The sequence below is a fragment of the Balearica regulorum genome, chromosome 12, assembly GCF_011004875.1.
Source record: "Balearica regulorum gibbericeps isolate bBalReg1 chromosome 12, bBalReg1.pri, whole genome shotgun sequence".
NCBI classification, from domain to species: domain Eukaryota; kingdom Metazoa; phylum Chordata; class Aves; order Gruiformes; family Gruidae; genus Balearica; species Balearica regulorum.
Genome location: NC_046195.1, coordinates 23,195,013 through 23,211,634, shown reverse-complemented (window position 1 = coordinate 23,211,634; position 16,622 = coordinate 23,195,013). Strand labels below are relative to the sequence as shown.

Genomic DNA, 16,622 nt, shown 5'->3' with positions numbered 1-16,622 from the left:
TACACCTAATATATTCAAAAGCCAGGTTCCACTCAGCACCGCTATCAGCGTTTATGAGGAAAAATAAGAATGACTAACCTATCTTGATTTTGTTTTTTAAAATGTAATTTTGAGATCCCTATGCCACTTCTGCTGAGCCGATACCCATTTCCATGGAAACGGCAGCATACAAAACGTTGACATATTTCAGAGCGAGCGAGCTACTTAAACATCTGCTTCCCTGAAACCACCAGCTAGACTTCAAAATAAAACCGGCTCTCACATTTGGTGGAACTGCTTTACACAAAAAAACCAAACAAAGCCTCTAGATGATGGCCCAGCCCTGGGCTTTTTAAACCATATATGCAGGCAGGTCGAGCAGCACGCAGCTCACTGAAGTCTTGTTTTATAACGAACTTTTAATGGCCACAGCAATGCATGTAAGGAGTGGTCTCCTGCAAAAAGCAGCTCATGGGACCAACCGCCTTCTCCTCCCTTCTCATCCCCAAGAGCTTCGCTTCACCTTACAAGTCTGCGTTGGCAAGAGCTCAGCCTTGCCAGAGAATTTGTGAGTGCGGTAAAGAGAGCACCTACCTCTCACCAAGGCCTAACTCCTAGCCACGCTGGCATGAAAAAGCCCATATTTAAAATGGAATTCAGACTAGATTTACTTATCAGTGATTGCTTTAGCCAGCCAGGCACGTTGCCCTTCTATGCAGCCTGTTAGCTGAATTTTAATATAGTTCTTTACATTGAGGGGGGAAAAAAAAAAATCAGCTGATAAAAGGGGTAGAGCATATTTTGACTGTACCAGAAAACTAAAATTATTTCAATTATGCCATTTTTTCAAGAATGATTTCCAATTAGTTCATTCTCTTCCCTGCACTTACTTTTTACATCCATAACGAATAACAGCTCCACGCTCGCATAACCCTGCAAACACACACCAAACTGGGTTACATGTATTTATTGGAAAATGGGCTTCCCACTGACTTGAGATTAAAGGGAAAGAAAAAGCACTATTCAAAAGCAACATGAAAAATCTATTTACTTTCTTGTTTTTCCCCAATGTACCTCTGAGCAACCTGTAGGAACTTGGGAGCCACTGGCAGCCAACGGCCTCGTTCTCTCTTAGAGACATCATATATTTTGAAAAGTAAAAACCCTTTCAATTTTTACAAAGCTGAAGAAAATAGTACATTTGGAGTAAAAATAACCTTTGGTGCTAAACTGGTTTCTCCCTCTGCCTCCAATTCCTCATCACGCCCCCCCCAAATTCGCTTTTCCCCTGCTAGAGGACAGCGTGGCTATAGAACACCAAACTCCTGGCAGCACAGTAACGGCTCCTGCTTCGCTGTGCTCATCCCACACAACCTTAGGGATAAAAATTAAAACAGCTTTTAAAAAGGTAAAGCTTGGAAATCGCATCTGGCAAAAGGTGCGGACATTGGTGCTTTACGAAACCATTAAGCAGCACATGATACGACGTTTGGACCCAGTTTAAGTGTTAAGAGCCACAATTGCTGACATGAATTATTCTAGCAGAAACGCTTCTCGCTTTGTAAGCTATGTGTTCTTACCTCTTTCTTTCTGGCATGTTGTCTAGATCCGGAGCTCCATATGCAAGGGTAAGAGAGGGATTATTCCCGAGCATGCAGAAGTTCATCTGCTAATAATCTTCACAGAAAACGTAGGAAATTGGACAAGAGAGAAGAAATTCTCTTGGGTTGTGTCTAACAGACATTCTTTCAAATGTTAAATATACTCGCGTTGGAGCTGTGATTCAGTACACAGGAAGAGACTCACTTTTTCAGTATCTAAAAAAATACTGTTAAAACACGAGGAACATCGTAACATGATCTATTTTCCTTTCGTATTTATACTTTTGTAAGTAATTGCCACGACATCTGAACCCCAGTCAGGGCCAGCAGTGACTGCACACAGAGTTTGAGTTACCCAAATCATTTTGCAATACATCATAATATTGCAAAAGTTTTATTGGGGGGTAAGCCAAAGACTTTATTCTCCATTTCATTCCCTACTTAATTTTTCAATCTACCAATCAAAATGATAGTGAAAGTTGTAATAAAACAGAAATCTCGTTATCTGGAGAACAGAAGACAGACGCGCGGCAACTCTGCCAGCAGCGCTAAGCCAATTTCTGGTACAAAGGCTTTGATTCACACGACTCAACTTCAGGCACTTAGCAAGGATAATTTGTGAAGTGTCTAATTGTCCTGGGTTTCTTATTACAGTTTATGGAGAGGAACAGGCTCCTCCACGTGGAGATTCAACTCACTCCCCTGTTTTCCATTGAACACCTGAGTGAGGGGCTCCTGATTTAGCCGTCTCAGGGCCTGAAGGGCAGAGGGAGCAATCTGGCGAAGCGAACGACTGAACCCGCTCAGACCTTTAGTTTTGCTTTAGTAAGATCATTTTGTCGGACCCAGTTCACAATATCCTTAGTAAGGGCATCCAGCAAACAGACTTCCAGACAACCAAGCGTTACACATGGTGTAAAGGTGTGCGGACAGCTGGCCAAAGAGCAGACGCTGCCTGTCCTCATTCTTCAGGGGCAAGAGGCAAACCCCAGATTGGGGCATCCAGTAGAACAATGGGGTAATTACAAACCTAATACAGGCTGCGGCAGCAGGGTTATCAGAAGAATTGCTTTGAATGTATTGTGAATTATCTGCATCCATTTAAACACGGTGATCTCTACCAATTTTTTAATTAAAGAATAACAACACTTTACAGCTTCAAAGCACAGCACAGATATAAACTAATTAACATATAACAACTGTGTGAGAAAGTTTAGGAAAATACTGAATTCCTCAAACACCGAGAGCTCATACCATATCAAAGACCAAGAAAATTCTTGCAATTGTCCCATTTCCTAAAGATTTCAAATGCAAAATTACAGGAGAACAACACCCCTATACACTTTGCATAAATAACCAAACTTTAAAAACACTAATTATAAAAGGCTATACTTTAAAAGCACTCGAGTCCATGTAAATGAATGCTGTGATGCCAAAAATATTTTGCCCAAGGTTAAACTGAGAAAATACATATTCCTAAGTCATTTTTGATCAGCGAGTGATTGCAGTACTTTGTTTTCATGCCCAGCCCTGAAGAGAAATCTGACTTGAAGAGACATTAGCATACACATGGGATATGAACTTTCAAAGCTGCTACTCCATTAGACAGCTCAAATCAATTAGGTTGTTAAAAATCAGAGAATAAATCTTTGTTTCAGTTTAAAATATGAGTACTCCCTTATACCTCAGAGACATACACGAAATTTGAAGCTGGTAAAAATTTAGCTTGTTGAGGAGGTGAAAAAAACCCCCCAACTAGAATTCACTTAATGTTCTCTCTGCCACTGTTATTTTCCTCCCTCCCCTCCTTCTTATTTCAAGGTTCCTTTCCTCCCTCCCCCCCACAAAAGAATGGAGAGAAAGAGACAAAGTTTTCCTCTTAAGATGATTTGATTCAGTGTTCAAACCTAGTAAGTGTGAAATTAGAGGGGTGTTTATCCTCCTTAGCGGGAAAAACCTCAGAATAACCATGACTACATAAATTCCAAGTACCTCTGTAACAAGCAGAAGGAAAACAATTAACAGTAAGCTGAAGGCTTTGCTGCCAAGACTGAAGGATGATTTCAACAAGTATGAGAAATGCAGGCACCTACAACAAATTTTGTAGGTTTTCAGTAAACAGGCTTTGCCAAAGCTTTCTCAACGATACACGGATCCCACAAAAGCTAAGACTCACTGATGAATTTATTTTAAACATTAGGAAAGCCAAACTCATGGGCAGTATCTCACCAAAAGGTAAAAAATGGCTCAATATGAAGCAAATTAAAAGTAACCACATTTTTCAGAATTTTAATAGCAGCAAAGAGCATTCTGTTTAAAATACTTTGAAGCCTAAAATGACAGACAACATAAAACCAGATACTAAATAACTAACAATGTATGTATTTTATTAAATGTTATCATTTTACATTTTCATATGGAAAAATCAGAAGCAGTGAAAAATCCAAAGCCTGCCGAACAAAAGGTCTCTTGTAAGCAAGTATTTTGCAATAGAACATTAAATGTTTTCAGTGAATCACAGTACGATTCGCCTGGAAAATACACTAGACTTTACACACGTTGTCATGCACTTCTGCTTCAGTTTAACACTAATACAGGCATTAGACCCTCTGCATAAACAATTTTTGAAAACTCAGTTATAAAACCCTACATTCAATCTCCCCAACCCAATCCAATACAGGACCTGCCAGAGGCCAAACCAATACTAAAAGAAAGAGGAAGAGGAGCCAGATCTTCATCTGTCACTTTACAGTACATCACTCATCAGGCACTTCTCTGCACACATAATCATTTACTGCTCACTTCAATCTCTCATGGACTTGCCAGCACACACACACGCGCGCGCTGTGTGCACTGGTGCAATGTGGAGAGCTCACCTCCACTCCACAAGTTCACTCTTTCCCAAATACCTCACAGCAACTGAAGAACTTACATACCCACACATACCCCAACAAAGCACGAACAAAGTGATTTCTTCAACTTCCATATGCCACAAGAAAAGCCCAAATTTTATTTGAACTCATGACATTTGATTACCCTAAAACTGTGTTTTTCCAGTAGCAACAATAAAATTGTCAGTACAAGCAGTCCATTATTAAGCTTGCTCAAAACATGGTGTGCATTAGCAACATTGGTTGCATATCCTCAGAACAGTGAATTGACAAAACTGATTAACAGCTGTCAAAATGTTCTTGCATGTTCCCAAGGCAAAGAAATATATGTAATGGAGCGTTTAAAAGGTTTTCTTCTATACTAATATATTTAATACCATTATTTTGTTTGCATATTGGAGAAAAGCTGCATTGAAAAAATGCTATTTTACTTGAAGTGAGGTTTTTGAAGTCCTTAGTTCTTAGCAGAATCCACTTTGCTGTTCAGCACCAGCCTCTGAAGAAATTCCGTATGTGACAACTTTCTGGTTTATCCGCATTATGGAGAATTTCAGCATGCCATAAATCTAGCTGTCAACTGCAATCCTTATTCCAGAATATATATACGGAACTTTAAGTAACCTGGGACCTTTCTTTGAGGGGAAAAACCAGAATATTTAATAGGATCAAAAATCTTGCTGCAATAAACTAGAAAAGGTGAGATTGGGTGCTTTATATCACTGTGAAGAAACGGCACAGTGTTCCGCACTAGCTAGAGCTTTCTAGCTGACTCCAGGACTAAGGAGACCATATTTCTCTAGTATAGCAGTGGTTTACATAAAATAGGAAAACAAACAAACAAACAATTGGGGCCATATATACCTACTTATTAGAACACAGTGGAATTTTCAAGCCAGCCAGAAACAGGGTAATGATATTTACACAAGAACTTTGTGCCAATATAGGAATCATAATACTCTAATTCCTCAACCTATACCAAACTCTCTCCTTGTAGCCACAACGGGAACGCTAGTATGGAGACTCTGCAGTGTAACTTCCTAAACCCGGCCTTGGCCACTTGCGGATGTGTATTTCTATCCCCAGAGGATTGTTTTATGGCAATCTTCAATGATGCACTGTGCTAGATCAAACAGACAAAGTTTCATTTAAATTTGCGTTTGCCTTTGTTTCTGTAGGGGATACAGTACCATATGAATTCTGATTCCTGTCAGCTGAAGTGTCAGCAGCAAGAACAGCAAGTCTATAGCTGTTCCTGGACAGACAGATTGGATCACAGACGTCTAGGCATGAAGGAGCAAGCATAGCCTGGTAGCTGCTTCTCATTTCAGTCAAGTGCATGCTTCTGTTTACCTATTAAACAAAATTTATTCCCTTCAGATAAGCCAAAGAAACAAAAAACACTGCAAATAGGTGATTTTCAAAATATAAACCCAAACAAGAATTGTTTTGTTTATACAACAACTATCTCCCAGTCATGTCACAGTTGCTTTCACTTTGGCAAAATAAACTGGATTGAACTGCTGTGCTCAGAGTTCCAAGTGGTATCTGCAAGAAGGATGCTGAAATACTAGAGAGAACTTAAAGACAGACGCACACCTCAAATTATCCAGGGAACTGAAGCTTTTCCCCCTGAAAAAGCAAAGCCCACATGGCATGATTTAGGATTTTAGCTTATGAAACAGAGTTCTGAGTGATGACCTGATCCCCACACGTGGGTCCTGACACATGAAAGAGGAACTCCAGCAGTGCATGACATTTGAATCTTGCTGAGAAGCGTTAGATGCAATAGCTGAAGTCAAACTCAAAACTGAAATGAAATACAACCTCCAAATGCAGGTATTTGAAACAGCTTACCAGGAGAAACTGGTGGGGTCACCAATACTTAGTCTCTACAACAAACAGGGAAATCACTCTAAAGCACGTCATTTTAAATGAGCATATAAACACAAAGCTAACAGATCAGCAAGACTTAGGAAAAAAAAAAAACAGTGGGGAGGAAATCATAAAATCTGAAGAACGGCCTTTCAAATGAACACTCAGAGTATAACATTTCAAGAATGTGCAACATTCTAGCAACTATAATTTTTTTTTTCCTTCATTTTCTCTGTAAAGTGAAGAAAACCTGCACCTAGAATATCTCGGTCTGACAGAGTGCCTGAAATCCACTGTCAGGGGAAAAACCCGCTGCTGCCAACACACGAGCCTTTTCTTTGAACCGAATACTCATTCAAAGCTTTTAATGCTTCATGTGTATGCAGGCAGACATGGCATTATTTAGTCTTTTTACATTTTACACACACGGAGAGCTAATGCTCTTTTCATGGTGTACATTATAATGTGGGAAACAGGTTACAGCAGGTGGACCTTTGAACTTTTGCCTTGACAGCAATGTCAATTAGCGACATGATTTTACATATTCCCACCTGACATGCGGCAAAGCTTCCCAGCTTGCTGATCCAATACCCGCTCCCTGACACGGCTCAGAACCAGGTAACTTGAGGACAGCACAAGACCACTGTGGGAGACATTTTAATATTCTGTAACACACAAAGTACAGTTCTCGTTCCCATAAAGATTAGTTTGAACCCTGAGTCATATGCTTTAACCTCTCTCCTACATGTTTTTCTGGCTTTCCTTATAAAGGTGCTAGACCGTTTTGGTGTTCATACAAATATCTGCTTGCTTTGAATCTTGCTGAATGATTTCCTCTGGCAGCTAGTTTAATTCTAATTATGTGGTTTGAAAAAGTATTTCCACCTACCATTTTTCAAAACTCCCACTTTCTAAGTATCAGTGAATGTCCTTTTGGGCTGGTACTATGAGACATCGCAAAGTTATCTTGCCATACTAGTTCGACTTAATAGACTGACAAACAATCTTAATTAAGTTTTAACATGTCCAAGCTAACCTTTTTCACAGCTGATCATACAAAAAATATTCAGGTGCTATGGTTAACGTGTGTGTTTAGAAATACTTTAATGCTCTAAAGGAATAAGGCTATCTGTTCTGAATGAGGACTACGCTGTTTCCACTGCCTTTTTATGAATTCTTTTCTTAAAAAACTATGGTAAAATTAGCTTTATAATGTCTTCTGCTAAAGAATACTGGAGTCCTATGATAGAATTCTAAAACAAATCTTGGCTTCACAGCAGCAGATGTGGTTCTGTTTAACAAGCTAATAAATATTTTAAGTGACTAGAGAGCTGGGACTTTTATAATATGATCCAGGTTTAAAAGCTAAAAAGGGAGTCAACAGGTACTAGAAGAAGAGAACACACAATACTTGCGTGGGTTCCTGCCTACTGCTAAATTACAGGATGTGGATACAAGCTACTTTTGTAAAAACACTCCATTTTCAGCAATACCTTGAGAAGTTACCCTAATGTCATAAAACATATTGACCTGCAAACTGAAGACTTCTGTTTAAAAAACTTGGTGGGTAAAAGTGATCACCATCGGAAAGAAAAAAGTAGATATACAAGTTCAGTAGGATGCAAACTACAAATCTAACCTCGCTGTGTCCTCTTATACTTTACTGCATGAGATGGTCAAGCTGCTTCATTAAGTCATTCAAATACTAAAGCATGCAGCATCCTCAACATTTCACATCGAGAGGCTGCCTAAAAAGAAAACAAAAAAAAGAGAAAGTGGAAATAAAACTTCCCACTGGACTCCACAGGCGCCTTACAACAGCAATGCAAACCACAAAACTAGCACTGCCCTACGCATGGCAAACGGAGGTAAAGCTAGGCAAGCCGAGCAATCCAGACCACGGCACGCCGAGCGGGAAGGCAGGACGGTGCTTCCACCCGCGGGCGGGGAGCCAGCAGCCTCCTGTAAAGGCCGGGCTGACGGCCGAGGGGACGCGTTAAGGCTGCCAGGAGGGAACCGAGCCCACCGAGCCTCCGTCCCGGGGAGGGGGCGGCCATCATCCCCCGCGGCAACGGGGCCGTGGCCCACCCGCCCCGAACCCTCCCCGGGCGCTTCCCGCCGCACCGCTTCCTCCCCAGGGAGCGCAGGAAAACGCTTCTCCCTGCCGTAACCGAGCCGCTTCTCCGCCCCCCGCTCCGCCGGCAAACACTCCCTCCCGTCCGCAGCGGCTTCCCCGAGCTGCGCCCAGCCCCAGCGGGCGAGGTCTTCCCCGGGACACCCGCCTCCTCCGGCGGGATAGAACCGAGCCGGACCGCGGGCAGCTTGCCTGGGTGCCCGCTCCCCCCCGCCCTGCGGCTCGCTGCTGGCCGGTCCTGGCGCTTCCCGGCCGGGAGGGCCCCGGGGCCGCCGCGACCCAGCGCTCCCAGAGCCGCGCACCCCTCGGTCAGGGCCGCCAACGGCGGGTTCGCCCCTCACGGCGCGGCGGGACCCCGGCCCCCCCTCACCTCACCTCAGGGCTCGGCGGGACTCCGCACCGCTCGCGCCCCCCCCCCCCCCCTTCTCCTCACAGCTCGCGCCCCCTCGCCTCACCTCACCTCACCTCAGGGCGCGGCGGCCAGCGGTCGGCCCGGCCCGGCCCAGCCCAGCCCAGCGCCAAGGGAGCGAGGCGGCCGCTACCTCCTCCGCGACAGTCACCCTCGGCCCCGGCGCCTCAGGCGCAGCCTCCCACCCCCGGCAGCGGCGGCTCCTGGCCCAGGGAAGAGGCGGCCAGGCCTTCTCCCGCAACCCCGCTGCGCCGCGGCCCGCCGTTCTCCGCCCGCCCCGCCGGGGCCGCCGCCTCAGGGCGCCGCTCCCCGCGCCAGGCCCCGGCTTCCCTCCTTCCCGGCCTGCCCCGGCGCCGCCGTCCCCAGGCCCCCCTCCCCCGGCCGGGCTGCGCCTGCGCGGCGGCCCCTCTCCCCATCCGGGTCCCTCCGTGCGGTGTAGCAGGTCGGTAGGCGGGAAATGGCGACTGGCTGCTGAGCGGCTGCGGAGCGCGGAGCCCCGGCGGCGGTGTAAACACAGCGGCGCCCGCCCGGCCTGGCCCGGCCCGGCCGGCCGCCGGGGACCCGGACACCGGGGGCCCGCCTCCCCGGCACCCCGCACCCGCAGGTAACTGACGCGGCGGCTCAGGGAGCGCGGGGTCCCAGCCCGGGATCAGGTGGGAAGGCAAGGGGTGGCCGCTCCAGAGTGACCGGCGGGAGCCTCCCCTCAGGGCCTGCCCCGCGGCGGGCCCCTGCGCCCCGCGTCCCCGCCCGCCCGCCGGGCTCTGCGCCCCGCTGCGTGCGGAGACACCCCGTCCCTCCTCGCTCACCTCCCCTCGCCGGCCGCGGAGGCCAGCCAGCCCCGGCCGCGCCGGAGCGGGGGCGCAGCCCTCCCGGGCCAGCCCCCTGCCCCCGGCGGAGCGGGCGGCGCGGCTGTCACCCCCGCGCTGACACCCCCCGCCTCCCCCTCTAGGCCGAGGCCTGCGGTGAGTCTCCTCCGCCCGCCGCCCCCCGTCCCGTCCCGCCCGCCTCATCCCGTCCCGCGCCCCGGGCGGCAGTGGGCGCCGCGGGGGCTGCGTTGTGCGCGCCGGGGGGCGGCAGCGGGCGGCGGGGGCGCGTCCCGGGCCGGGCCGGCTCAGGGGGTGTAGCTCTGCGGGCTGCATCCCAGCCCCTGCTACACACGCCGGGCCATGCCCGGCGCTGGCTCCCGCGGGGCGAGCGCAGGACGCGCCTGTTGCTGGCTGCCGCTGTCGCCGGGGCGGCAGCGCTGGACGTGCCTGTCACCGGCTCCGGGGGGCGGCGGGGGCTGTCGCCCCGCTACCTCCCCGGCGGATACCGCAGGCTGCCCGGGCAGAGATCCCGGGCGGCGAAAGGCTGCTGCGAAGGATGTCAGCGCGGCTGGGCAGAGGGGAATCACACCAACTTTGCTGTCACTTGTGGCGGCAGGAGGTGGGGGAAGGCGGCCGTGGTGTACCGGCCAGTAACGTGCGGGACCACCGCCATCTCAACCCGCTATTGGCATCCCCTGTCAATACCGTGGACGCGGCACAAGATATTAGCATGTTGCATACCACATTGATTATCTGCTCACTTCTGTGTTACTAGAGAGTACTGTACAAGCCTGTTGCTCAATTTTATGGCACTTAGGTGCACACAAGAGGACAGGTCTTACTATTTCTTTGTGACTGTTTTGGTGAGCTCTAGCCTAGGTCTGCCTAAGATATTTCTTTTTCTGCGATGATAATTGTAGCACTTGTTCTGATCCCAAGCCTATTGTTTCTGGTAGGGGTTTTTCATAGTCTTCCAGTTGCTTATGGTGCACTTTTAAATGTAATTTTGAGATTCTAATTATTGATTTTGCCATTCTTGATAAGTTTCCACTGTTACAATATGCTAGTCCATGAAGAGGATCTCTAAGTATAACTCTTACTCTGTTGCCTTGGGCGAGTCACAACCTCTTTTGCCATTTCTCCATCAGTAAAACAGGGATAATAATACCTCAGAGAGTTGTTACAAGAAGTAGTTAATGTTTGTAGAGGGCTTAAAAGACCTAAGTGTTATTAATTAAGCCCCATGACACATTAAGGTAAGAGTTAGCGAACCAGGTTTACACATGGATGAACTGAGGCAGGAAGAGATTATGATTTAGCTAGAGTAACGTATTGGATCTGTGACAATAGCAGAAACAAGTTGTAACTACTTCATGCTGTAGGCACAAGCAAACAGTTCTATATAACAGATATGATTCCAAGATTATTTGCCCCTCCCTCACCTACCCCCACCCCCCCCCCTTCCAGTTTCAAGCTTTTCTACTTTAGGTTTTGTCTGTGTGACTTCCAGTTGACTGGATAGCTCCAAGGACACTTGTGGCTTGCCCACTTAAAAGTGTTTCAGCAGTTTTCATAACAAGATATATGTTCTAGGATGCAAGCCAAATCCCGACTTAAATTCCATACAACATTCTCCAGTTTTCCCCTGAAAACATTGTGTGGAGCTTAGTTAAGACTTGATCCTGTTCCAGTCAGTGGAGTATGTACTAAAGCTGACATTCCTGTTTCATCTGAGAAAGTTCTTTCATTAAAGAAAAAATTCTCTTGTGAGTCTGTCCCAGACATTTAATGGCACAGTTAGATCATTTTTCTAAAGATGTAAACATTCCACATATGCTGGAGCTCTACATGCATTTTCATAACTTGAAGGTAGTTTTCCATCTTCAGACTTCCACCGCAAGTGTTGATAACTTCCTTCCACTGTGTTGATTCCCCAGCACACTGACGTGACACTATTGCAGGCTGAATAGCATTAAGCAGTTAAAGTCTACTGAATTCAAAAGGAAACTTAGTCTTCATCTTACAAAGTTTTTCCATACTGTATTGGCTTTTATTTTCTTTGATCACTTGTAACGCTGCTGAGGTTGACACCAACAGAAATAGTATTTGCAGAAGACTTTAAGAATCATGTTTTCTCTTCTGACAGTTTTCTATGCAAATATTTGTTCCCATGGAAGAAACTTTTTCATAGGTGTAAGTGGAGTAATAACTTGGAGTACTTGTACATTTTTGTAAGAACCAATACTGAAAGTCAAACTGAACTATTTTGACAAGAGCTTTAAGAAAAGCTTGAGCAGGGGGGTTGGACAAGATGACCTCCAGAGTTCCCTTCCAACCTCAACCGTTCTGTGAGTCTGTAAAGGTGGGATGTGTCAAGTAGGACTGGAATTTGGCAGAAATTCACATTTAATGTGCATTTCTAGACATATGTATACTCTGACAGAAGCTTGAGACTTATTGCCCTTTTGAAGGAGTAACTGGAAGTTCCAGAACATAGTCATGATAATTTCAAGATCACAGCTGAAGCCAGGATAACTGTGTACCTCCGAAATTGCCTTTTCCAGTATATGGGTTTGCAGCTTTTCCCTGTTCAAACCCTGTACAAGTTCTTCCCTGTCCATGTGGTTTCAGCCTGGTCTCCCTAGGGGAGCCAATTCCTATGTATCATGGCTTTTGGACTTTGATAATGTCAGCACAGGACTTTTAAAGGCTGTTGTCCCATGTGTCACACCCACCCGCCCACACCCCCCTGCCCATGACCGCATCCTTATTCCGTATTTCTCAGGAGCATTCCCCTCAAACAAGTGCCTTTCTGATTCATTACTGTGAGTGGATCAGATATGATGGTTCTTACTCTTACTAGCCCAGAAAGTAAAGGACTAAGTCTGAATGAAATTCTTTCATTTGCTGGCAGCTTACATTACCACTAAAGCGTTGGCACCAATCTCTTGTACGTTTTAAGTGGAAGATTGTTTTTCATCTATTGTATATGAAAAGTTCATTTGATGTTTGTGCATCCCAGTTAAGTCTTCAAAAAATGCAAATATGCACCATAAGTGCATAGTTAATTAATCAAATTCATAATGGCTTACGATTTTTAGGGGGCGGACTATTTAAATTGAATCATGCTGCTCTGATCCTGTAAGGGAACAGTAAGCTCTTCACAAGCTTGTTTAAAAAGACTAGCTATCTCAGGCAGGGATTTTGACAGCATCAGGCCCTATAGAGTACTTTAAACCTAGGTTAATTTGCTGAAGTGCAGTGTTAGTTGCAGTGCAGTGTGTCTCTTTTGATTGCTAGGAGGAGAAACTCATACACTGAGATACTTGAAAGCCAGTATAACATGTTGTTTACATGTTGAGTTGCCTAGATGGCCATTACTTAGTATTTTAGAAAAGTAATATTTTATATTCACAGGTGAAGACATTTTCAATAACACTTGAAAAATTAAGTGTGAAATCATCCACATCTAAAGCAATCTGTTTCCGAGGTTGGATAGTAGCTTCCCAGTTGGCAGTCGTAACTTCTTCTAAATAGATTACTTCCCAATCAGATCAGTTTCAGTAATTACTTTGATTAACGTCCTCTTAACTATGGAAAATAAGAAGTTCTTTCATCACACCTTGTGATCCAAGGAAAACACTTGGCAGGACAGTCTGGTATAAGAAAATAACGAGTTGAGTATCAGCCTGAAGTGTATTTTCGCCTTTGCCAACACTGTCCAATGTGTGATTGACATATGTCCTTTGTTGCATCAGTTTCCCTATCTGATGGGTTAGTATTTATGGTAACGCTGAGATCTGCGGACAAGCCACCGGGAAGGAAATGTGCATCTGCTGGTGGACAGCATTAACTCAGCAGCCGCATTGATCTCAGCTGTATTGTGACATAGAAAATACAGCTCCCCGTGGGGAAAGTTTTATGAGAGTCCAGTCCCATAAATCAGATTTCTATGCATTCAGCTAAAAATAACCCTAAAGCCAACATTTAGGAGCCACCTATCTGTTGCATTAGGTCTGGTGAGGATGCTCTGTCCACCAAGTGATGTGGATACCAGAGTTGCCTGTAAAAGAGCTGATGGAAATTGAAGTTATCTGTAACAGTCCTAACTCCTGCCTGAATTAGGAATTTCTTTTTGCTGGGTGAGGGATCTAGTTGGAAGGCATAAAACGCTTTTAGTTTTGAATTCATAATATTTATTGTAGCAGTGTAACTTTAAGTATAACATCATGATGAAAATAAATTTGACTAAAAGGACCTGTTAACTCCACAGCACCTGGAAAATCAGCTATGCATACTTACTTAAAGTAGCACAATGCAAAAAATATATCTTACTATTCATTGCCAATATACCAAGTGTAAGTAGGAGAAAAAAAATCTAAGACTCTAAAACATTTGGATTAGAATTTACCTGTAAATAAATTATTTTATATATATAAACACACGCAGTGGCAACACAGCAGGAGTGTCATTACCAGCAGAGTAAGGCTAGGAAGGTGATACTGTAGGGCATGTTAGCATCCTTGAAGCCTCATATGAAAGAAAAGGAACCTGTCCTTATTTAGGCTGTGTTTAGGAATAACTAATTTAAGTTAATAAATTTACAGGAACTGGGATCAAATCAGAGCAGTTGTTCTAAGCAATTTAGCTTTAGCTGCACTGATTCAGTCTAAATCATAACTCAGTTTACTTTAGGCCATTCTAAAACATGATTGCTTTGATTCACCCTATATTTTAGGAGGTGCTAATTAGAGGAACAGTAGGTAATTCAATCTAAGGATTAGACTATACCATAAGGACTTTACTGGCACAGCAATACCAGGCTAGTTAGTGGTAAAACCCCCACACAAAGGGGTTCCTTTTGCCAGCACAAGTTGCTTTTGCTCTTATAAGAGGCTTGTTATCCTAGCTATATTCAACTAGGGAAAAAACAGTAGTTCCCCCTTCCTTTCACATTTCTAACAGGTAGTAGTGTACTGGTAAAGCTTCTGGTTTAGATGCAGTCTAACATAGATTTCTGTAGTCTAGATAGAGCTTCAAGGGTACTCGGGATCTTCAGCTTAGTATAGAGGGGCTGAAGGTGCTGGAGCAGAGAGTCTAACAGATATATTTATTTCTTACCCCCTGTGGTGGGATTTTCCTTCATCAGTTGTAGTTTCCTCTAGGCTTGCTCTTCTGTAGTTTACATCTCATAGCTGGTGTTTTTGAAGCATTCACTATTTCAGGAAGGAGTGGGCTGACTCAAGGTAACAGCGAGGTTCTATAGTCTCCTTTGTCCTCGCTTCATTTTCCAATCCCCTTTTCATATGAGATAACACTATCTGAGTTGTGTCTCTTTTCTCCCTTTCCCAGGAACTTCTCTCATTTTACTATCCTAGGGGAGCTCATTTAGGTGCAGCAGGCTTCCTTTTATATGAAATAATGCCTTTGGGCTCTCGCGTGATGCCTGGTCACCTGATTCAAATCCATTACCTGGGAGGGAGATAAATCCTATAGGTGAGGGCTGAGTTCATTCTCTTTTGAATATGGCTAACTGTGACATGCTGCTTGTCCTACAGTCCTGTGCCTCTTGTCTGTGGTGTGTAGCTGTGTGCACGTCTGCGAAGCGATGAAGAAGAATGTCTGTCAGAAGTTAAATAAATAAAGAGGGTAGGAGAAAGCTAGTTATTAGTAGCAACATGGGCAACAGTTATGTTGTTTCTGTGTTTGCCAAAGTAAAGCATAGTGTGAACTGAAGTTTCAAGGTTTGTTTTCAGAGGGGAAAAAAGTATACAAGAAGGAGATAATTTATAAATAGCAGAAATATCTACAAGATCATTAAAGGTACTTACGGGCTTTGTATATGCTAGATTTAAATACAGTATATTTGTCTGAATTACATAGCTCAATTTATTTGACACCTTAAACTCTTGTCAAGACCAAGCAGTTATAACTTAATCAATTTAAATATTTTTTAGTGGAAAAGCTTGTTTATTTTGCTTATCAAGACAGAACTGATGAGTATGAAAGAAAAAAAACAAGACAGTTAGTGTAATCTTGGTACTTTTAATTTATGTTCTTAAAAATGAACATTTGGAAGAAACTTTTGAAGACTTGAATGTAGCTAAAGTGATATTCTTAAACAACTGTAATTGCTGGATTTAGAGTTCCTTAGTTTCGTGTTGTTTAGGGACTAGAAAGCTTACTAGCACTCTGAAGAGAAAGTCTCTGAGAGCTCAGTTGGAAAAGTGGGCTCTATAGATAGTTTCACGTGAAGAGGTGTCATGCTTAATTACCGTGTCAGACTTATTTGAAGATAATTCTCTTTTGATAGTAGATTGGTTTATTATATACCTGGAAAATGTTTGATAATGTTCAATCTCAAAGATTAATAGTTAATATAAAAATGTCCTGAGTCAATTAACATAATAGGGTTCCAAACCATAAATTAGTTTAAGATTAGAAAATAAACCTTTGTCACCAGTGGTCCGTGCTTTCAAAATTAAAAAGTTATTTCAAGAAGATGGTCTTTGCTGTTTCTCCTCTTTATGCATTTTCTGTTCCCTTCTAGTGTAGGTGCTGTAAGGTTAGAGGAGTATATGTAGCTGTTAATCTGCCATTTACTTTGTTGCTGGGAATGTGAAAGGCTCTGTGCCTGCATTTGCAGATAGCTGATATTTTGTCAGAATTACTAGGGTAAAGGGCTTTGTTTGTTTGTTTGATGGTTTAGTTTTATTTTTTAACTATGCTGATAAATGCACTGCTGTTATATCAGCTTACTCAGAGTGTTGTCAGTCTGCATCTGCATTGTCAAATAGTGTGGTGCAATAGGAGCAGACCTATGAGTCTGCTGGTGTTGAGGACTCGATGCCCATGTTGTTTGCATTTTTGAAGGTTTTTGCTTGGTCTGGTCCCATGTCCTTTAGTGGTTGAAGTGTATCTTCCAGTTTA

The 16,622-nt window shown here is 44.2% G+C and overlaps 1 protein-coding gene and 1 long non-coding RNA gene across 8 annotated transcripts in view; one reads left to right on the top strand and one right to left on the bottom strand.

Annotated features, from left to right (window-relative positions):
- Nucleotides 1-3,946: 3,946 nt before the first annotated feature.
- Nucleotides 3,947-9,717, bottom strand: LOC142603475 (uncharacterized). Of its 6 annotated transcripts, none has more exons than XR_012837418.1 (4): nt 9,693-9,717; nt 7,983-8,091; nt 6,895-6,986; nt 3,947-5,821 (listed from the first exon to the last, which is right to left on the bottom strand). It is a non-coding gene; the product is annotated as an uncharacterized LOC142603475 (long non-coding RNA). The 6 variants fall into 6 exon arrangements; XR_012837415.1 differs by lacking the exon at nt 9,693-9,717 and adding an exon at nt 8,853-9,235; XR_012837416.1 differs by lacking the exon at nt 9,693-9,717 and adding an exon at nt 8,933-9,235.
- CTDSPL2 (CTD small phosphatase like 2) overlaps nt 9,280-16,622 on the top strand; it is a 45,311-nt gene continuing 37,968 nt past the window's right edge. Inside the window, exon 1 of one of the 2 annotated variants that reach the window (XM_075764352.1) lies at nt 9,280-9,490. The gene's annotated coding sequence lies outside the window, so the exon portion shown is untranslated. The remainder of the gene's footprint in view (nt 9,491-16,622) is intronic. The other variant, XM_075764353.1, reaches the window with a different exon arrangement.